Below are 23,575 nucleotides of genomic sequence, written 5' to 3'. Positions count from 1 at the left end.
CGGGCTTCCAACTGGAAACACCAGTCTCCTCGCCCCCAACCCCATCCCTACTCACCCACAACCACACCACTTAAATCTGGCAACCCAGGAGGACCGGTTTCCTCTGGATATAGCTTTCTTGTTACCCTTTTGGCAGTGGTTTCTCTTTAAGTTTGGTTTTCTTCTGAATTCAAGACTGAATGGAAAACAGTAATAAGTCCGTTCAAGATATGGAGGTGGGGGTGGGTCTAAATCTCCTACCCTCCCCCAGCAGACATACAATGGGACCCAAAGTACAAAACCCTGAGGCTCTTTACTACATAACCTGAACATTAACAGCAGGGAAAGAAAGAACATATTTGGATCGGTAAGTGAGGTTTAAAAGGAAAGCTATGGGGCTGGGGATTTAGCTCAGTGGTAGAGCGCTTACCTAGGAAGCGCAAGGCCCTGGGTTCGGTCCCCAGCTCCGGGAAAAAAAAGAACCAAAAAAAAAAAAGGGGGGGGGGAAGCTATGAGGTTGTAACACCAGGCAACACTCCTAACCCAACAAAAAGAAGCAGGAAAACTTCAGAGAGCAACGAAGCCATGAACCTGAGTGTACACCAACCTGTCTTGCACTTCATCCACTGTCTGACCTTGCCGGTCACGTGAGCCCTCCAAGCTTCTGTTCCTTGAGGAGGTACAGTTAATGCTATCGGCCCATTCCCTGAGGTGCCCCCATGTAACCAATGGCAACGACATTCCTTCTCTCTGTAACACTCTACCACACTGGGGGTTGGTATAAAACAGCCGGGCTACATAAACCCCTGCCTAGCATTTCCGGTGATCCAAAATGTGATCCCAATTACAACCCTGCTTAAAGTAGCCATTCATTCCTTTAGAGCCGGCCCCCTTTGCTTAAGTCTAAACCTGCACTTGCCATTGATTAAGGCCTCCACATTTTATAACTTTCTACATGACACATTTATTACATCTTTGTAATCTATCCCCACTAAAACGTACTCAAGCTAAGCCAGACACTTTTAGGACATGATTTTTAAGTAGTGGCTATGTGCAAATTGCATTAGTGCCTCCAAATTAAATTGTTTTTACCTTAATGCACGATGTCAAACAGAGAAATATCCAAATTCGAATTCTTGGGGATAGAGAAAGTGGTAACAGGCTTGGAACTTGAGATTTAGAGAAAGTTGGGTTCGTGAACTCATTTTCATCTTCAAACCGGTCTTGAGTCTTCTAGACTTAGAAAAGAAAAAAGCCAGTAATTCCATGCAGGGACTGAGGGGCGGGGGAAGGCAGAGGATGTGAGTGGGGAGGGCAAAGGGGACTGGAAGGAAACTGTGTATAGAAGACACCGAGAGAGAAAAGACAATAAACGCTCCCTTAAAGCTTTCCTGTCTCCTTGCCTGGTCCCCGTCAGCTCCACTCTGTTAATTACACCGTGTACTTTTATGTCTGTTTATTATGGACTCATTCCTTTCGCACCTGTCTCGGTTCATTTTATGCTCACAATAATCCCAGGACCTACAGGGAACAGCCTACTTTGTATCCATTTCTTCCGTGGAGGGAAGATGCTCTGTGAGAGTGACTGGCCACTCCTGTTGCCTGGTCAGAAGGGGAATCCAGAGCCTTCCATTCCCCTGTGCGGTCTGCTCTGCACAGATCTTGTAATTGCTAACCCTTGGCCGGGCTGTTCATTACAGGTGTAGACAAAGGTCCAGAGGGCACCCGCCAGCATTTCTAGATTTGTGTTGTCCTGGCAGAGGAACTGGCTAGTGATGGGAACAGAGGCAGTCTATTAAGGAAGAGGTGCTCTGAGGAAGAAGTGAGCTGGGAAGGTTAAGCTCAATGGCTCGGGGTCATGAAGGTTGTCACCCTTTTAGACAGTAACGCTTCCTCTGGCATTTGTCTACTGCACAATCTCTCATGTCGTCCCTAGTCAAGGGTTTCTTTCATGTATAAATCTGGATACATCTCTCCGTGCCTTGCCCTCCAGCTATATGCTGCCCCATAAAGCATCTCTAAGGACCTCCCTTAGAAGTATCAAAGGCTCCTCTGAGGAATACTCCCTCAGGAACATGCCCCTGGGAAGACCCTGGCTGCATTCTGGAGACCTAGATTCTGGGTCCTGCCTGACTCACTAAGCAACCCCACACATTTTGCTCACATTGCCTTGGCCTGCATCTCTGTCACAGTTGGAGGTTTCAATGAGCCCATTGACAGGCTCATAGTCAGTGCAACAGAATTTTCTATACACATGAAGGTAGTTTGCTAAGCTGAAAGTTAGACTTCATTGCATCCCATTGGTCCCTGAAACTGCCCTCCTTTAAGCTCTTGTCTTGGGAACATCTTTCAGTCACATCAGAGCCTCAGACCATCTGGCACAGGACCTGGTTCCCTGACCTCATCCTGGGGATCTGCCAAAGGGGCTGCTCCCCAGGGACAAGTGCCTGCCTGTCAGCCCAGCCCTGCCAGAGGCTCCCCAATTAGGTTACAGGTCGGCTCTCTTGCTCTGCCCCAGCAAGGGGCCATCAACAACCTGAGAAACCTGTGGCCAAGGCTCTGAGATGTGAGATTCACTATTGAATGAGTCAGTCCTGGGGCCTGCTAAGCAGTCACTACCCATAAGTGTGCCTAAGGAACAGGTTGGAAATAGGCAGCTCTAAGCTGAGATTCTGCTCTTATTAGATCTAACAGCCTGCTCCTCTTCCTCCAGTCACTCCTCAGGACTGAGCCTTTTGTGTTCTTCCCAATTCGCTAACTGCTTATTGGGTTAAAGCATCAAACACAGGAGTTCAGCCAGTTCTGGTTTTAGAAATCTGTAGTGTTCATGGAACCTGGTGAATCTGGGATCCCAAACTGTTGCAAGAAAAGGTGGTGTTGAAGATGAAGTAGAGAATCTTGAGTTGGGGCAAGGGTAGGGAGGAGAACACTGTGCAGTGTTTAACTGTGTTACACACCAAGCCTTCAGACAGGCTGCAGAGCCCTTCACTATCCCCCTGACTGTCTGAAACCAGAGACACACGGGGTGAGAGAGACAGCTACCTTGAGGTCCCTTCATTTTCACAACAAGTCTTAGAAGAATCTGGAGCTGTAGAAGGTCTCTAAGCCTGCCCTGAAAGTTATACTGAAGGCAGTGCCACCAGGCAGCTGTAAGGAGCCCCAGCTCAGGGAAGTTTCTTCATGTCGAATGTGTAAAATGCTCTGGTAGGGCTGGCGCTGATTAGCACTAGACCCTGAGCTGCTGGCTTGTCTGCATGCAGTGTTTCATCTAGTCCTCCCAGGCATTACGTGACTTATGGATAACAGAGAGACATGCTCACCCAAACAGAGGCAGCAAGCAGTACAGAGCTGAAGCAGGACTGAGGCCTGGCTTCAGAGTCTGTCCTCCTGGCCACCTTACCAAACAGGTTTTGCTAAATGAAGTCTGGAGACCTCTTAAGGAGGGAGGAAAAAGGCATGAGCTCTACTCTGCGATGTGGATCCCTTATCTCTCTGATTTCCTTCCTAGTGACAGATTAGGACACTGAGACTCAGGTCATTAATGAGCGGAGAGTTATCAAACTGGGATTCAAACCCAGGTCTGTTGGGTCGGTGCTTGCATTCTTCCCAAGGGCCTGACCTGAGAGTTTGTGATTCTCTCTCAATTTCTAGATTCTTCTAAGTCAAACTCTTAGAAGAAGGAAGAGCTCTGAGAATGCCATGGGATTGAGGGAAAATGTAGTCTGTTAGGATTAGGCAGTGGCATTCCTGAAAAGTCTCTGCAAGTCCCCAAAATGCTAGGAGCTGCTGACCCACTTTTGAGACTTTCTCAGAGCCAGCAACCATGAGATCTGAAGACACGTGGTCTTTCAAAGGGACAACACCAAATGAAGAAGCCAGAATTTTACTTATATTTTCTCTCTACTGCTGAATGGACTCAGGGTAACCAGTTCCCTTCTTGGGGTCTCCATTTCCTGATGTCTTTCCAAAGCCCCCAGCACCCACTACTTTCTGATCCTGTATCAGAGCTGTCCTTGGGTTGTGACAGCCTAGAAGATAGCACAGCACACTGATTAGGTGACATGCTGCAAATGGTTTGTTATTAATATTAGATGTACCAAACGTATGCCCTTTAAGTAACACCCATAATGAGAAGGAAAGAGGAAAGAAAGTAGCAACCAAAGGTAGCCATGGCACAAATACCAATTACTGGTGATTCCAGGTAAGTGTGGGTAATCAGTCACGGGACAGAACAGTGACCAGATGGAACAGAGGAAGTGCCATTTGTGCTGAATCTTGGAGAACGAGGAGGAAAAGCATTGTCAGAAGGACACAGTCCAGCTCTTTGCCAACCACGATGATTCAAGTGGATCCAGCCATCCCTCCAGCACCCTCAAGGAAGGTCTAAAAATGAGCTAACTTTTCCAGGGTTCCCAACCCGCAATGAACCAATGTAAACAGCTTCCTGCTACCCAGAGAGAATGGGTTCTAAGGTAGCTGTTTCTAAGAACAGCTGGGGACCAGGAATATTCTCTTTCCTTCAGTAATAACTTTAAAAATCTAAGACCCTAGGCTCAGGGAACTCCGAGGAAGAGGAGGCAGAGTGTTAAAAGACAGAAGGGATGGAGGGCACAGAGAAATCAAAACCTTCTAAACACATGAACTCACAGAGACCGTGGCTGCACGCACAGGGCCTGCATAGCTATGCATCAGATGGGTCCCTAGAGTTGAAAGGAGACATGGACACACACTCCCATCCCCAAACCAGAACCTTTCTCCAATTAATAGCCACTTTCAAATAAAAACTTAGTTTTCTTCAAGATAGTCTTCCTGAGGAAATGAGTCATTCTTAAAGGTGGTCCCCATGTTCAGGGGAAGACGGCCAACACAAAAACAACTCAACAGGGTTGGGGATTTGGCTCAGTGGTAGAGCACTTGCCTAGCAAGCACAAGGCCCTGGGTTCGATCCCCAGCTCCGAAAAAAAGAATAGGAAAAAAAAATAACTCAACAGCCATCTTTGGAGGTTCACGGTCTCTTAATGTTAAGTCGGGGCACTGTCTTTTAAACCTTACAAGTCCTTAAAGTACATATTATAGCTTCTGGTTTGGGGTTTTTAATGGGGTTCCCATGTATGCAAATATGTACTTGGAGTCTGTATGTGTTTCTTATGCCTTTTCTTTGGCTCCTTTGCTTGCTTGGCTGACTTTTGTCATGTTCTGATTTGTCTTTGATTTATTTTATGTCCTTTTGTTACTAATCCCTAGGTGCCTGTTTGGTTTCCAATAAGACACAGAAATCGTGTGGCTCTGGATGGAAGCGGAGGTAGGAAGGAGCTAGGAGAAACAGGGCAAACCATAATCAGAATATATTGCATTTAAAAAACTATTTTGAATAAGAGAAAGGGAGGAAGGAAGAAGGAAGGGAGGAAGGGATGGAGGGAGGGAGGAAGGAAGGAAGGAAGGAAGGAAGGAAGGAAGGAAGGAAGGAAGGAAGGAAGGAAGGAGACAGAAACTGAGGCTCTGTCCTGCCGTCCTACCCTGCTCTGTTCCCTGGCCAAACCTGTCCAGCCACGTCCAGTCATGCCAAATCTTGTCTCCTCTATCTGACCTATAAACTCCACCCAATTCTGCCTTGGCCTGCCCAGTCTTGCCAGCCTCTTCCCAGTTCTTAGGACTTGTTTTGCCCAGTCCTGCCCTGTCCTGCCTAACTCTGCTCACCAGCTCAGCCTTGAATGATCCAGTTCTTCACCTGCTCCACCCTGCCTGGCATTCACCCTCATTCAGCCAGCCCTTCCCGTCCACTCCTGCCTGCCCTAATGCTGCCATGTGCTCTCAGTCCTGTCCTGCCTGACTTTCTGCTCTGTGATGTTCCCTGTGTCTGAGACAGTAATCTTCTCCTCCGGAGGACTCGACGGAATCTTCCTTTTACAAGATTTCTCCTCTCTCTAAGGCTGTATGTGGGTACACCCTAGGAAGAACCCTGTGAAAGACACCATAAGGTATGCCAGGACAGGTCACCATGTCCCATCTCTTAGGACAGGTTGCCATATGGTCTCTTAGAAAAGAGTCACCATATAACCTCTTAGGACATGGTCAACACATGGTCTCCTAGAATTTAGCCACTATATAGTCTCTCAGGACACAGTCACCATATGGTCTTTAGTACAGGGTCACATGTGATCTTCTCGGGACACAGTTACTACGCAATATTCTCAGGTCTTGGTTATCATATGATCTCGTAAGACAGGATCACCTTATAACTTCTTGGGAAGTCATATCTCTACTAAGTCATCTCTATATTAAGATGCTATCTTTTAGCATATTGTCACTGTGGAAACTTCATAGGACATTGTTACTATATAATCACTTAGGACATGGTCATCTTGGGATCTCTTACAGTATAGTCTGCATAGGACATCTTGGGACACTATCACATGATCTCTTAGGACATGATCACTATATGATATTTTTGATGAAAGGCCTCAGAAGAAGAATCTATCTGAGCTTAGAAGTAGATAGCACACTTCACTCTTCTTTCAGCCAGTGGGATCATTTCTACATGTGGCCATTGTAATATGATAGGGTTTTTTGGTTTGCTATGTTATGTTTGATGCACGACCTTGCTATGTAGAGCAGGCTGGTCCTGAACTCATAGAGATTTGCCTGCTTCTGTCTCCTAAGTGCTGGAAATTAAAGGCATGTACCACCACATTAGATATTTTAGGGGCTTACAAGAAGGGCAGGAGGCAAATGAATAACCCACCCATACAGGTGGATAGATCATAGGATGTGCATTTGGATATTAATCTTTTTCCACCTCACAGACAGGAACTTCTTTCTCTTTGTTTCCTTCCTATATGGTTAACTTATTTTTCTTTGTAAACTACCCTGAATTCTTTCAAAAGGAAGTTAGGCAAAAACCATGGGGAACATTTATCGAGCCTACACTTTGCAGTGTTGTACAGTAAGGGACCCTAGAAGCTCTCGCACATCCTTACAAGGCAGTTTCAAAGCTCCCCCAAAGCCTGTGGTGTTCTAGTACACATACAGCTGGAGACCTGACACCCAGCAGAGCCAGGAACTCGGCTCAGCAGGGACCAATTTTACCCAGAAGGGAGAACAACCTTTAAGTTCTTAGTAACTGATTGTGCTCACTTTGGGGACTTTAAGACATCAGGTTGGGGGAAAAAAACTTGCAAAAGATGAAATGACTGACAGCCTTGGTTTTCTCAGATGTAAAGCTCACACACTGGATATCTTAAAGTGGGGAAAGGAAGAACCAAGTAGACACAGGAGAAAAAAAAACACACACACAAGTGCACATCAGGTTGCTTGCAGTGGCCAACATGGACACGTTAGTGTAGTCGTCACAATCATTAAAAAGGAGCAGAATTCCTAGGGATTCCATTACAAGGTAAGCCTGGAATACCGAGAAGATTTTTTTTTTATCTCCAAAGACATTATAGTCCAGCTAGAGGAAGAAATCAAGGAGATATTTTTAACAACTACACATAGTTCAAAGTTCTCTGTGCTGAGAACCCAGTTGGCAATGGGAGACCACATTGGCATCTTTAATCAAGGGGTACTAAGGGGCTCCCTCTCCCTCTGCTGCGAAGAGTAGAGAGGAATAAGCATACTGCACAGTGCTGGCCTGTTAACTCGGATTCTGCCAGGAGCCCAAGGTGAACAGGTAACAGACATGGCCAAGAACAACTGATGAAGGGAAGTGTGCCCCCAAGCAGTGACAAAATTGGAGTATCTTATTATGCACGTGTCATATTTTCTCAGCTCTAAATATGGAAGTGCAGAGAGATGTCAAGGGGGAGGAGAGTGCACAGCTTCGTCTGCTGCCCCCTCCGGGATCCAGACAATATGGCGCTGTGGGTCCTTCCTCTGGTTCTGTTCCCCACTCTGAGTGTGAACACTCAGCAAGGCAGTGAAGGTCTAACTAATGTGTAAAGATCCTTTCCCACATGCAGCACGGTCTCCACATCATCCTTGCCCCTTCACAATGTGTTGTACTTTTGGGTGAATTAAGTTATTTTCAGGAATAAATTCCACCTTGTGATCCCTTACAATATGCCGTTCTCTACTTCAGCCACTCCGCCCCTCGCCCTGTGAGACGCAGCAGCTAACAGATGCTTGGTACCGTTTTGATAAATGACTAGCTGAAGAGGATAAGGTAGGGGTAAGAATCAACCTCAGACTGTGACCTGAGATGATTAACGGGGTCGGCGAGAGAGTCACAGAAGCCTAGAGATGCAACTGGTCGTGGAGAAATAGCAGCGGTCATTCTTTATGGCCAACATGTCATTGCGCATGTCATGTCTTCAGCCTACAGCTCCTCTCCTAGTTTTCCTCTTGCCTTTTGAAACTCCACTTACACCATTTCTCTAGGTAGGGCTTCCCTGGACCCATATTGGAGACTTGGTTCCTGTCGTGTTACAGCACACGGTTACTTATTGCTTCGTCTGTCACTACTGCATGGAGCACAACACTAATCAACAGCACAGGTTCAGTTGGAGACAGACCAAGATTGGTAAGGCATCCAGTGTGATGTACTGTAAAACTGGTCTAATTCCTTACCAGTAACCCCTGTTCCTGAGAAAAAAGAAATGGACTTTTCCAGACTTTGATTTCAAAACATGTGATGCAATGTCTCACAGAAGGGTTCCTGAGACATTTTTTAGGGTGATCATGAATTCAAACTATTTTCATAATAGAAGAAATTACTATGTATTCTCTTCACAAAGTTGATTTTTTTTCGTCAACTATGATGAAGATTGTTGGCACTTTAGTATGAATCAAGGCTACGCTATAACAATGACACAGGTGGACCTTATAATATTTACCCCATTCACTTACGGTAAAGGAGAATGTTCGTCTCCAGAAACTTCCTTGATGAAGCAGTAGAAGGGACTAATGGTTTTGAATTTTGAGAAACAGCTGTTCAATACTCCGTGTAAAGAAATGGGAAGTAAAACTCATGTTATTTCTGTCACGCACCCAGGTACTGAAGCTGCCTCAAGGAAAGGCTCTTTAAGATGGACCTGCAAGCTGCACCAGCTAAGCTGGCCAGACAGTGTCACTTTTTTACTTGAAAGAATGACTAACAAACACATTCACGTGTTTGGCAGACGCTTTGTCAAAACCGAGCAGAGACTGTCACAGGTAGGGAAACACCTGACAATACTTGTAGCTAATGATATGATTTGAGCTTTCAAGCCCAAATTAGAATTTTGTAAAACATGTTTTTATCAGTCAGTGTACTGAAGACGCAGACTCTTTTTGATGTTTGACAAGTCCCACCTGTCTTTCTTCTCTTGCCCTACATTGTTTAAGCAGGAAGGAAGCCAGGCAAGTCCAAGCACTCTCTCCCTGGTGCCAACACAGAAGTTTAAGCTACACAAAGCTTAGCCACACAAAACATCTACTCTTCTCTTACTCATGACAAAACCCAAAGCTACCCTTTTTTTTCCGTACAAGGAATTTGGGACCCATTCTTTGCCTTACTATATGAGCGGTGTGATCATTTTTGACAACCATGCCAACCTGAGGGAAAGGCCAGTCCTGCCTTCTGAGAGCAACCACAAGACAACAGGCACCGCGGGGCAGGATGCTCTATGTAGTGAACACAAGTTAGGAGTCTTTTGTCCTCCGGCTTTCAGCTTGTCAACAAATCTGTAGCCTTCTGGTACTGCCCTTGAAGCTGCTACCTATTGGCCATGTGGCTTCAGGCTAGGCCACTGCCTGTGGACAGCCTTGGAGCTATGTTGATTTGTGCTACATTTTCCAGAAACTGCAATGTAGATTTAAATGGCCCAGGTAATGGTCCTTTAGGAATAGAGGTCTCTAAAATGGTATTTCTACTTTTGGTGGAATGTCCTGGTCTAGATCTACTTAAGTGGCACAGGTTGAACTATGTATCTTATTCTGACATATTCTAAGGCTGACAGACTCCAGGCTCAGTGAGGGACTCCTGCCCTCTGACTCTAGTTTGTGTGCATGAACAGCAGTTGAACTTTGTACAGAACCCCAAGGCAAAAGCCAGTATCATATGTAATGAATGGGCCCATTGGGGTTTTCCTCATGTAAAGACTTATGATGTGCTGGAGCTCAAGTGCAAGTGGCTATTGGGACTCTGTGGGACTTAAGAAAAGTGTTTCTATTGCTGTTGCTTTGCTTCTGCTACAAAAATAGATCCAGATGCTAGAATTACAGTCGTGGGACCCTCAATGCCCCAAGGGATAGACCCTATGAAGAGTATCTCAAAATGTTTCACCCTATTTTCCCAATGGAGCCAGAAAAGACTGAAAAGGGGGTCACCAAAAACTCGGGGGATAATATAAGAACATCTAAGTGGCCATGCCAGCTCCCCAGAATCAGAGATCTCGAGGACCATCATAGGGTGGTAATATAGAGGTGGGAGGTGAAATGCCTAATGTTTATGACACTGACTGGGAATCCTCAGACAGAGAAGCCTGAACGTGACATGAGAAAAGCCTGCTCTGAGATATTTCTCATAACCACTCACCAAACTTCTATTCCAATGGAAGACATGAAATGGAAATAGAGGTGTGTGATTTGAGCTGATTGAAAATTTACTAAAAGAATTTATTCAACAGGAAGACGAAGTGGGAGCCGAATGACTTTTGCACTTCTATAACGCTAGCTCAGAACTGACGTTAGCATCTATTGAGAGGAACCAATTGGTAGGCATATCTCGTGATCCCAAAATTAATAATTTATTAAGAAACCCATTTAATTTATTAAGATGGGACCATTAAGCATGCCCTCTGCAACATTCTCAAGCTCATTTTCTCTTTCATTTCATCTCGTCAGTGTTGATGACACGGAAACAGCCCATCCCACCATGGCAACAAAAGTGTCCATGCCTTCCCTAGCTGTAAAACATTGGAGGAAGGAGGACAGCTATTCAGGAAAGTGGGCACAGTGTGGTGGGTTTATTGCTATTATGCTGAACATGCCATAGACCTCTTACCAGCCCCAAGCAGGGCCTTTGATGATAATATAAAGCAATTGTTTTAAAGAAGAATTATTCTCTACATGAAGAATGAGATGAAACTCAAATGTTCACCTACTGTTGAAATAATGCAGGAGACAAAGGTCCCCATAAGAGACCATCCAAAAACATGACTCACGTACAAATTCTGATACTGGATATTTTGTTGGTGGTGGCTTTTTAGGACAGAATTTTGCATTGTCCGGGATATACTTGAACTTGCTATGAAGCTGAAATGGGTCTTCTTTTTTTCTTTTTAGTATAGAATAGGGTTTATTCAGGGCATGAGGAGGGGAGTTTGGAGGGTAGTAGAAGCAGAGAAAGGCAGAGAGAGAGTAGGGAAGTGGAGTAGAAGCCATGAGCATGTGGAGAGAGAGGGTAGAAGGGAATTGGGGGGGATGGGGAAAGAGCCAGAGCAGGAAGGCAAGAGCAGGAAACAGAGTGAGGCTGGTCTTGAACTCTTGATCTACCTAACCCTACTTCCCATGTTCTGGGTGGCATGGGCCACCATACCTGGATAAAAGACTTGATACTGGACACTCTGAAATATGAATCTCACAAATAATTTAATCTTGGGAATAACACTTGAAGAGTGGCAATTTTTATTTCATCAGACTACGGGGAAGCTAAGGACCCCAGGACCAGTTCACATGAGATGTACACGAGGTGGTTCCAGGCTACTGCCACCCAATATTCTGATGTTAAGGGATGGCAACCACAATAACCCTGTTGAGAACTTGCAGGGACAATAGCCACCAACTAGGGACAATTTACTCTTTACCTCTCTGTTGGGTCATCAGTCTCCCTTGTTGTTACTGTATTTTTATTTTTAAAATATTCACACAATATATCTTAATCATAGTCTCTCTTTTCCTCCAACTCCTCCAGAGCCTCCCCACCGCTCTATATACCCAATTTCATATTCTTTGTCTCAAAAAAGAAAAGAGGGAGAGAGAGAGAGAGAGAGAGAGAGAGAGAGAGAGAGAGAGAAAGGGAAGGGAAACCAAAACAAACAGCAAACCACTGAAACAAAAGCCCCCCAAAATTATGAAGTCTATTTTATGTTGGACAACTATTCCTGGGCGCACTGGGTAAAAAGGAATTGGTTGCTCCCATAGTATTTGTCCTGCCCTGGAGTGTAGATAATATACCAGTGATATCTCATTAAAGAAAACTGACTAAACCCTCACATGCATCAATGTTAAATGGCTTCTTGTTTAGTGTAGGGCTTTGTGTCAACTTCCCTTTCTCAGCATCGAGATTTGTACTGCTCTTGTGTATACTGTCATAGTTTCTGTGAGTTCATGTATGTGTCATTCCTGTTGTATCTGGAAGATGCTGTTTGTATGAAGTCATCCACCCTTTCTAGTCCTTACAAGTTTTTACTTCCCCTTTCACTTAAATCCCTCAGCCTTGAAGGATTTGATAAAGACATCTTATACAGGTTAAGTGTTCTAAAGTCTCTCACTCTCTGCATGTTGTCCAGTTGTAGATCTCTGTGTTATTTTCCATCTATTTCGAGTAGCAACTTCTCTGATGGGGGTTGAGGATTGTCATTAGGAGTGTCCTAGTGTCTTTTCAATTTCTGTGACAAAATACTATGACTACAGTATTTAATTTGGGACTCACAGTTTTAGAAGGTTAGAATCCACGACCATCATGACAGGGAACATGGCAGCAGACAGGCATTAATGATTCTGAAGTCATATCTGAGAGTACACAACTCAATCCATGAGCATAAGGCAGAGACCAAGATAATTCAGAGTAATATGGGTTTTTAAAACCTCAGAGCCTACCTCCAGTGACACACCTCCTCAATAAGGCCACATCTCCTAATTCTTCCCAAGCAGTTCCAATCGAGGACAAACTACTCAAACATCTGCGCCTATGAGTCCCATTCTCATCTAAACCACCATAAGAAACCATTTTATTGTTATCTTCCTTTTAGCAGAATAGTGGTAGTAGGTTTTCATATAGGATTCATGACTTTTCTAGTCTCATTTTTTGACACTTTAGCTGTGTCAGATATGGGTTCCATCTTAAAAGAAAATGGAGGAATTGGTTACTCCAATAACATTTGTGCCACAATTGCACCCATATTAACTTGTAGGCAAGTTGCTGTTGTAGGTCACAGAGTTTGTAGGTGGGAGATCTTGATGGTTCCTTTTCTTCTCTGGAAGCGTGCAAAGTACCTTTTAGCACCATGAACCCTAGTCAGTATAGTGGAGCTTCTAATTTGGTGCAAGCTTAATAGCTCCATGTTCAATGACATAAGCACTGTCACCACCTTGTAGAAAGTAAGCAATGACCTTGACAATAGCCTGTGACCACTTTGGCCAATGTAACAAGATGCAATCCATTCTTGACACTACAAGTTTTACTTGATGGCAGAGATATCTAGATGAGGCAGTGTGGCCCACATTATATTCACCAGTCTCCTTAAAACTGGAGCCTCCATAGTCTTCATATTATTTCAACTTACAGTTATACTCAGGAGCCTAGAAAAACTAACAAAGCTTACCCTGTATATTTAGAAAATTTGGCAGAAATAAAACAGAACAAACAACAGTGTCTTATCTTAGCTATCAGAACTATTTTCTTACATACACTCTCCACAATCATATCATTCGATGCTCCAAAATGTCCCATAGTTGCATAGACGACATGATCCAATGAGTAATAAATTAAAATCAAGTTGGCCTTTGCCACCCCACTTCATTTCTTATATTTTTGGTTGCTTTAATGGCTGAGCCATCTCTTCAGCTCCCCCAGTTCATTTCTTTAACTAAAATCCTATAAACCTTTTCCATATGCATACATGTGTTCATGTACGCCCTTCCACATGGTTAAAATAGCTACATTCTGATAGACTTTGAAACAGAACAAACAAATGTGAAGCATCTTTATACAAAATTTACTGAAGGAAGGGGTGGTAAGTCCAATGATAAACCTTGTTAGTGTTCTAATTTGGTTATTGTACAAACCCAACAGACAGTTTGTCTAAATTTTATTTGTCACAGTCTTGGTACCATCAATAAAGTCCCCATATCTAATACCATGGACAATATTGACTCTATGTAGTAGCAACTGCAGAGTAGTCTGCTCTCTTACACATTTGGTTAACATATCATTTTTGGTGCCTATTTTGACGGCCTCTTGGACACAATTTGCCTTCACTTTCAAAGAAGCAGAATACATCTTTACTTGTCTCCTTGTGGGATTTTTCAGAATCCCTGCCAGCATGTTCAGTCTTTGCAGGCAAGCTCATAACCATATTCAACTTCTTCTAGGACCATAGGTAAGACATTACACTGATGACATTCTCCAAGGTTATTTAAAGGATATATGCACACAGAATATGTAAGTATTCAAACAGGGACTCAGTCATTATATCTCAAAAGATTCAGTTGACATAAATTTCTCATATTTCAGCACCTCTGTATTGATGTAGGCCCATTATTCATTATTTCTATGCTCACTAATCACCCTACTTTGAATGGGATCCCTAGTTTTAATAGGTCGTAATGTCGTTTCAATGGGTCATCTCGTTAATGTTCACCAGAGACTCCCCTTCTCTGTAGAAGCATCATCAACTTCCTTTCATGCCCCCTGAAGCCTTTGTGCCACTGTTGATGACAAGAATTTATGTGTGGCTTCCAGGGCTCAAAGTTCCAGAGTTCCCTACTACATATTATTAGACTCACAATTTATGACTGCATGCTTGGATCTTCTGAGATGGATAGGAGCTTTCGCCATTCCTTAAACTCAGACTTTGCTCAGATTTATCAGATCAGCATTTACCAGCTGCCATTGTGCCTAGTTTTAATAGGTCGTAATATAAGGCCAATGTGGCCACAGGAGGCTTCCTTATTGAAAGAGAAAGAGTACTTACAGGATAAAAACTCACTTAGGACCCCTGGAACACCCTGCATGCAAGGGAGTATGATTTCTCTTATTCACCGTCCTTTGACGGAAGCAGTGGTTTCAGGAAACAGTTAATGTTGTTAAAGACCAAATTAACACTGGAGTCAACTAAATTATCAAGAAGGGGAAAAGCAAGTCCACATATTTCATGTATAGCAGATATGACAAAGCCCACTGGAAAGCTGTCTGTCTCCATTTTCTTACAAGATGTACCTAACATCCAAGCTGGGATCCAAAGCCAGTGAAACCGGCCAAACCTCCAGAGTCACTTCAGTACCAGAGAATGCGCTGTCTTATCAGCATTTTTTAAAGAACATCAGGCCATTGTCAAGGGTATAGATACTTGGTAGAATTAATGTTTTTACCCTTTGTAGGTAGAAACCTCAGAAAGACATCTTCATCTAATCACTTGATTCCAAGGAGCTCACTATAAATTAAGAAAACACAGACCACTTCAAACACTAAAGCCACAAGCAAAGCCTCACCAAACACCCCTATTATCCCAGAGTTCCAGACATTGCTGACAGTGACCAAAGCACTCAACTGACCTCTCAAAGTGCATAATCCTGGGACTATCACCGTGTTTTCCAAGTGCAGTTAATTAATGTCACTTAGGTTATTCTTCAAGAACCTTCTATAAGGTGGGCCAAAAGGATAATTACAAAGGAAAGCAGCAGTTAATGAATGAACTGAAAGACTGAACGAGAGGCTACACTGAGGAAGGAAGAGTGAACAGAAGACAGAGAGGGGAGGAGACTATATTAGGCATGCAAGAGAGAACCTTGCATTCCAACAACTGGAAGCAGCTCACTGCAATTAGAGAGCAGACTCTCTGAGAGCTGATAGAATCAGGAAAACGGAAACCTCTCAAGGCTTCTCAAATCAAGGAGATTTAATGGATGTAATTCTTAACAACTGCAGTGGAAAAGTTAAAACTACCAGGGGGCAGTCAAGCAACTCAGCCGTCAGGGTAGGGAGCCAGAGGAGAGGTAGAATCACAGCCCACACTGAATTCATCTGGCTGGGGCCACATTGTAGTGATGACTTCCTGGTGGGAGCTGGAGAACAGGAAACACCACGATCTGAGGTAGGAGATGGCTTGTGGTAATACCCTCCTACTCTTCATGTCTCATCACTGTCTTTGATGAGCCGAGCCTGGTGGAGCTTAGCTGATGTGGGAACCTTGGATTATATTTCTCAGGGTGATGCTGACTCCGACAAAGAAAATCTGGGGAAGAAAAGCATGGGAGGGTGAATAGGCAAACCACACAGGGGTGCTCAGGAAAGATGACATCAGAGAAGAAAGCCACACTCATATCAGTCAGGGTCCTCTGGGCTCTTAGACATAATGGGGAATCCGTTGAAAGGTTTGAAGGTAGAAGTCGATGGTTGATTTTTGTCTTGAAAGATTACTAAATCTTTTGATATATTTCTTTTCATTTCAGTTTCTGAGCACAAAATTGCAAGGCTTCATTATAGTAGATGCAGCATGAAAATACTGACGTCCCATTTAGGTTGCACTGGTGAGTCAGGGAGGATCTGGAGACTAGGAAAGAGAATAATGAGGTGTCTGGGAACATGTCATCCAAGAGCCCATCTGAGGGTATCAGTAACATTTTGCCTGGAGAAGAGAGCTCAGAGGGGAACCATGACAGCTGTCACAGCATGTGAGAAGCTGACACGCAGAGGACGGATGGTCTGATCCCTTGAATTTTCCAGGGGGAAGAATGAACTTCTTGGGGAGATGGCAGGAAGGCAGATTCTATTTCAGTTTGGAAGAGAGAAATTCCCAACCACTAGACCATTTCAGCAGTGAATAGCCCTCCTTCTCCACAAGATAGCAGGTGCCAGGGAGGAAGAGCAATCCTCTGGAAGCGTCTATTGGTTGGGGAAGATTATGGAGGAATACAGAATGTCAGTTGCTCAATACAGAGGGGTCTGAGTTCATACTCATGCTGTACATTGAATAGGGGCCAATGTTGGTCTTCGATCCCTGTGGTTATCAATGTGATGGGAATGGATGCATAAACATCCATGAACTCCCCCGAGAAGGCCCTCCCAGAGCCTCTCTCTCCAAGAAAAGTGATCTGTCCATCTTATATTGCAATATCCATAGCCTGCCACATAGACATAGTGCTTAAAATAATGATATTCAAAAGGCAAAAGACCAGAAATAATTAGAAGAGAGCATTAATGGAAACCATAAACCTCATCCTCTTGACAATGTGTGCACTGCCCACTTTGCAAGCTAATGAGAGAATACCATTGGGCGCATGAAATTATTTTCATAAGTAATAAAATGAATGGATGCTGATGGCATCTTGCATCTTATTTACTGATCTCTCAGGAACCAGTCACATGCTGTTGGCTGGACAGACACCTCTAGCTCAGAGGAAGGAGCAAACAAAGGCTATCAGACACCCAAGAGAACCCTAGCCCCTCAGTAGAGGGGAGAGTGGTTTGTGGTCCTAGTGAGCATGTATTGGTTGCTTGCCTGGAATCACTCTACAATCTTGTCAAGTACCACTAAGTTTCCTTCATTGGTGTGCCTGAGTTGGATGGTGCCTTACTCTTGGCCGAGTGCTATAGAGGCTCTGTAAATGTTTGCTGAAACGCGATGAGAACTGACAAGCTCTTGCCCTTTCGATGTCAAATGTCTTCTACAAGTTTCTGTGTTTTGACCCTTGATTTTTAGTTAGTGGTGCCGTTTGGGAGGTTGTGGGACCTTAGGGACTGTGGTCTATCTAGCAGAAGTGAAGTGGGTAGCTGGTAAAGGAAGGGCCTTGGGATGATGTCTGCTTCCGGTTCTGGTGAGATCTATGCTTCCTGGCAACCAAGACGTGAGAAGCTCTGAGTACCATGACCTCTGCTGCATAGACCTTCACCACAACGGACTGCAGCCATGAGTCAAAACGAACCTTTCTCCTCTAACCTGCTCTCTAACCTTGCAGCAAAGCAAAAGTCACTAACACACAAGAATGGTGAGGTGATTCAGTTTCTACTGAGAACAACCTCAACTGACCCTTGCCAATACTGGGAGATAGGAGAAGGCTAGTTCAGTAACCAGAATGCTGAGAATCTGATTCCTCGGTTCAGACAGAAGACAAATTAAGTGACTCAAAAGTCCTCTTTAGCAAGAACATTTTATTTATTTATTTTTTTTACTATCTGCGCAGTTTCCTCCCTGGAGACAAAGAAACAATGATAATCTGGAAATAATGGGCCAGGTTTCATGGCTTGTGAAAGGTATTTTATTCTTTCAAATAAACCCTTCCCCCATCCACTCCTTTGCTGGTTTGTTTTATTATCTGGATGGTGTGAAACTTCCTGAGCTGTTATTGCCACATCCTCATCTAACACTATAGCAAAACGAGGCAGGCATCATCCCTCATTCTGGCTAGCAACCCTAGGAGAAAAGAGATTGGCCTCACAGATGATACCCACTGTTGATTGACTAGGTCCAGCTCAGTCCAATATAAAGTAAGAAATCTGAACCTTACAAAACTAGCTTCAAAACGAAGGCTTCTAACTTAGAGATGCTTACAGCACAGAAACATGCCTGAGCCCCTTCAACTGTAAAACCCAGCCCAGCTTCCAAGCTCGCAGATACAGCCCACAGGAGGAGGCTCCGCCCCACAGCGCAGGTGCTCACCAGCCCAAAAACCTCACCAGTAAACACAGACCCTTTGGAGAAGGATCCGCAGCCCTCACAATCACAGTTTTCTGTTGAAGTGGCATTTTCCCAAAACATTATGTAAAAGCAAGTTGGAGAAGACGCTGAAGACTGTAACTTCCTAATTTGATTCTGCCATTTCCAGTAATGGGAAACCGCACTCCAGCCATCCATCTTAATAAGTGACAGATGCATTCCATTACAACTTCCTTAAATAATTTCTTGTGGTTTTAGAAGGAGGGGAACAAACAAGAAAATGTACTGTTCTGTGCTCTCTTGCATGTCAAGATTTCAGGAGCCATTAAACAAAGCAAGAGTTCCTCTCCAGTTGAGAATTAAGTGATCAAGCCTCTGCCAAGCCAGGAGTATCTCTCCAAAGCACTCCTCATCGGTCCGAGGCAAAGGAAAGAAAGCTGTTAGACCGTGTGCTGGCAAATGAGTTATAGTCGTTCGTACATGTGACTCGACAGTTGGTGTTACTGGGCCCCACCCCATGACACATTACAGCGTGGAGAAGGGTAAATCTGTAAAATGGATCCTTCTCAACTTTGTAGCTCTCTGTAGAAAATCAGATATTTAAAAATCCAGCAGAGCAAAGGGGGAGGACACTGGATGCAGGGGTTTCGGTTCTGATCTTGTTACTACTGCTTATGAGCCACGCAGCCTTGACAACACAATGCCTCTGTCTCTAGGTGTTTGCAACACTCACATTTTGATGATATAGTATGTGTCAAAGCAGCTCCGCTGGATTATCACCAGGATTAAATGAGACAATGAAGGAGAAGATATGTTAAACTATAAACATTCACGATACCATCATAAACAAAAGAATTCTTTCCTTCCTCTTCCCTCCCTTAACTCTCTCCTGTTTGCCCTTTTCTTCCTTTCTTCCTTTAAACCTTTCTTCCCCATCCCAACACCTCTGGTGTGCAGAACAACACCTAGCTCGCATTCTTGCTTGATTTTAATTGAAAACTCTATAATTAATCTTACGTTGTCAACTTTACTAGGCCACAGGATTTCCAAACATTTGATCAAATATTATACTGAGTATTATACTGAGTATGTCTGACGGGCGTTACCAGGTGATCTCGGTATTTGAATAGTGGAGTAAGTCGTTTGCTCTCCCACAGTGGGTGGCCACCATCCAATCAACTGAGGTTCTGAACAAAGCAAAGTAACGGAGAAAGAATGAACTTGGCCTGTCTGGCTGCTTGAACTTAATCCATCAGCTCCCCTAAGTTTCAGGCATTGGGCTTGGACTAGAAATTGTGCCACTGAGGCTCCTGGGTCACCAACTCACACTTTCAGAGTTCTCAACCTCTGTAATCTGTGATCCAATTATTTATAATAAAAAATAAATGATAGATACACAGATAGATAATAGATAATGGTGATGGACTGATAGATGACAGGTAGATAAATAGACAGACAGACAGACAGACAGATGATAGATCCATCTGCTGAATTCTGTTTCTTACAATGAACACAACACATAAAATGAAAGAATAATAACAAAGTCACTTTGGTTGGCTTGACCTTCTAAGTAGAAATATAGAACTGACGACGAAAGGTAAGTGAGAGAAACGTAATGGGAAGTTGAGCTATAACTCAGGGCATGGGGCTTCACACTTGAACTTCCAAGCAGGACCCTTCAAGGTTGTGGGCTTTACCTCAGCTCTGTTGTTCTGCTCTCTTCTGAGCCCTCATTACGCGCTCAGCAGTGCTCATGCATTATCCCATTTAATCCTCACAAGCCTGTTATTATCTGTTCTCTGCCTTCACCTGAAACACTGAGGCTTAGGAAATTCAAAACACCTACCCTACCACAGAGCTGGCGGTGGACTTAACTCTTCACCACCACACCACCACTTCCCAGTCACCTCTATGGTGGAAGAACGGTGGCCGTGCCATTTACTGTAGAATTTTAATATAACCCAAGCCAAGCAAACGTAGACAGGACGGGATAAACGGATGCACGACAGAATAGCACTCTGTCGAAGGTTCTTTAATGATCTTGATCCAGGATTCTGTTCTAGTTCTCTGGATCTGTTCTTATCCATGTGTCGGCTACATCTTGGCCTGGCTGAGCAAAGTTATGACAGAGACTCCAACACAATGTGCATTTCCAAGATGGTTCAGAGAAAAGCAGAAGACAAATCCTCTCCTCTGGAACTTCAGGCACACTAGGAAACGCCATGCTCATGGACCAACCAAAGAGAATCAACATGGTCAAGATATGGCCACACACTGATTAGTGTAGGCTAGGGTCATTTCCTGGCCCCTACACAACACCCAGGCAAAGAAGATGAAATGACTCTATCTGTCCAAGGATAAGATGACCAGCACCTCAGCACCACATGTAGGAAACTTGGAGCTATTGAGGGAAAAGTGGAGAGTGTAACTAACACTAGGCTATCCCACCGCTATTCCCTCCATTAAGGTGCCAGGACTCCCTTGACTAACAGCTAACAGCCTTCTTCCTCTGAGTCAGAGACAGCCTAATCAGTCAGCATCCTCTCTTCTTTCCAGTCACACAGTAGACCAGCAGACATTAAGGGAATAGAAACAAACACACACACAACCCTACCACACAGAGTACCACTGGATTGACATTCCAAAACAGATCCGATGTCTTTCTGGTCTCCAGAAGACTTTCAGTGGCAATGCTGGCAAATGACTACAATGGATGCACCAAGGAGGAGGAGGAGAAGGGATGTAGCGTGTGCAGAGGTCATACGTGGTATCAGAAGCCTAACTGAGGCTGACCCTTTGACCTTTCTGCTTCCAATGACGTCAGCCCAATGTGAGGCTATTCCTTGAAAGCATTTTTTATCATGGTCCCTAATGCCTTTGGACCAGAGCCTCCTTCTCTATTCTTTTTCTCAAACTCTGAGCCCCTTGACATTTGCAGTGCTCCGGGGCTCCCAATTCAACTCCCTCCTCCCCCACCTTGATGCATCTCTCTCCTTTATTCCTGCTCAGCTTGCTCTCAATCTCCTTTCACATAGACACTGGGGAGGGGCTGTGCTTAAATATTCTTGTTTGCAGCCCGCCCAAAGCAGAGCTGTTGTTCAATATCTATCTATTAACAACAGTAGGTACATTGATAAAGGATTCCAGTCCCCTGAGCTCTTAATCAGATGCTCTTTTGACTACTTCTAAACTCATTTCATCCTGAAATATTTATACTTCTCACTCATCAGCAAGTTGACTTATTTTCTATCTGTTTGTACGGTGAGATTAGCAACCGGGCTTCTCCTTGTTCTATAGATTTTTTTTAGTCTTAGAAGCATAGATGTCCCCTAAGCCTCCTGAGGCTAGGAGGGGTTAGTTTTCACAGCCGACATTTCAACGGATTGAAAAAATACAATATACTGAAATACAATACATCGTATCTTGGGCGGCAGTCACAGAACTAAGCCTGCACTTTAGTTTCTTGGTAACCCTTGCCTGTGCTCCTGGGTTTCACATCTGTCCTACCATGAATGTCTTCTAAAAGGCATGGGTGAGGAAGGGCTGAGTGCATGACAGCAAAAGGAGGGGAGGAAGGGGAGATGCTGCATCTACTGTTGCTACTTCTCAGGCTTGGTCAAAGGTTTTCCTGGGAACTCTATCATGTATTCTGGTCTTAGATGGTTATCATTATTCTCCTTGTGCAGACAGACAGGAAAGTGGAAGAGGCTCACCCGGTGACATCAGTGTGCAACCCCAGCTATGGCAGAGATTGGGACAAGAGGCTTGTAAGCTAAAAGCTTACCAAGTGTCAGAGGGAGTTCTAGGCCATCCCAGGCAGCTTTGTGAGACCCTGCCTTAAAATAAAAATTAAGGGGTTGGGGATTTAGCTCAGTGGTAGAGCGCTTGTCTAGCAAGCGCAAGGCCCTGGGTTTGGTCCCCAGCTCCGGAAAAAAAAATAAATAAAAATTAAAAAATAAAAATAGAGGGCTAACCTAAAGAGGACATTTGTACCACTCCCTCTGAGGCTCAGGAAACATCACAGAAGAGAGGGTAGAAAGAGCGGAAGAACCAGAAGATTGGAAAGGCTGTTGTGAAGGGCCGTCTCCTAGAGATGACAAGCTATGTGCCCATAAACTCATACTAGCAGTGGCTACAGAAACAAGGCCTGCACAAGACTGGGCTCCATTGTAGGTGGGAGGAGAATTCGTAGGGAGGCCCCACCCCTCCCCGCAGAGTTATATGCGTTTGGTGGAAGCTGAGGAGGGAGTTATATTTGCCTGTGGTGTAAGTACTAGTAAGCAGCCCTTGCTCTAGGAAATAAACCCTCAGTGGTGTCCATGCAGGCAATCCTATCTAAAACGCAATGAACTACAAAAACTGAAGACATGAAGGCAAGAAAGGATTTATCGGGGAAAAGAAGGGGTTCTGTGGGAAGAAGAAAGGAATAAGGGGGCATAATGGTGAAAATATTAATTCTGTGTGTGTGTGTGTGTGTGTGTGAGAGAGAGAGAGAGAGAGAGAGAGAGAGAGAGAGAGAGAGACATTATGAAAGATCAAAGGGTTTTTTTTGACTATTTTTTAGATAGAAGGTTTAGGATACAGTTCAGTGGTAAAAGCCTTGCCTAGTATGCACAATCCCCTGAATTTAATTTCCAATGCCCCCAACAAAAAAAAATTAAGAAGAATGTACTGTTGCAGAAAAGTGAGAGTCAGCCCTCATTCTCAGTTCAAACTCGGTCCCAGCCTTTGCACCTGCTGTCTCTAGTTTGAACAAACCAGCGATGGACTTGCAAGTGCTTAGGAAACAGCATCTGGAGGATGTCAGAGCTGAGCATCCCTCCTGTCCCGACTGCACTCTCTTGTGATGTCGTCTGTCGATGATTTGATGATGGTAGCAGACATAGCTTGGGGAATGATGCTTCTCACCCTCTAGCTGTCACTGTCTGGCTGAGTGGCCTTGAACAATTCCACTTCTCAGAACCTATCCACGAGGAGTTTCAAATGGATTATCGAACACCTAGCAGAGGAGTCTGTTGATG

At 44.2% G+C, this 23,575-nt stretch overlaps 1 long non-coding RNA gene across 3 annotated transcripts in view; it reads right to left on the bottom strand.

Moving 5' to 3' along the window:
- The window catches only part of LOC103692567 (uncharacterized), a 121,536-nt gene that overhangs the window by 8,807 nt on the left and 89,154 nt on the right, over positions 1 to 23,575 (bottom strand). For 2 of the 3 annotated variants that reach the window (XR_015622850.1, XR_015622849.1), the window contains one exon: positions 1,072 to 1,212. This is a non-coding gene — a long non-coding RNA (uncharacterized LOC103692567). Of the gene's footprint in view, positions 1 to 55; positions 176 to 1,071; positions 1,218 to 23,575 lie in introns of all 3 variants that reach the window. The other variant, XR_015622848.1, reaches the window with a different exon arrangement.

This window comes from Rattus norvegicus, chromosome 6 (assembly GCF_021556685.1).
Source record: "Rattus norvegicus strain SHRSP/BbbUtx chromosome 6, alternate assembly SHRSP_T2T, whole genome shotgun sequence".
In the NCBI taxonomy this organism is placed as follows: domain Eukaryota; kingdom Metazoa; phylum Chordata; class Mammalia; order Rodentia; family Muridae; genus Rattus; species Rattus norvegicus.
The sequence above is the reverse complement of the archived record's forward strand: the minus strand, read 5'-3'. Positions and strand labels throughout refer to the sequence as shown.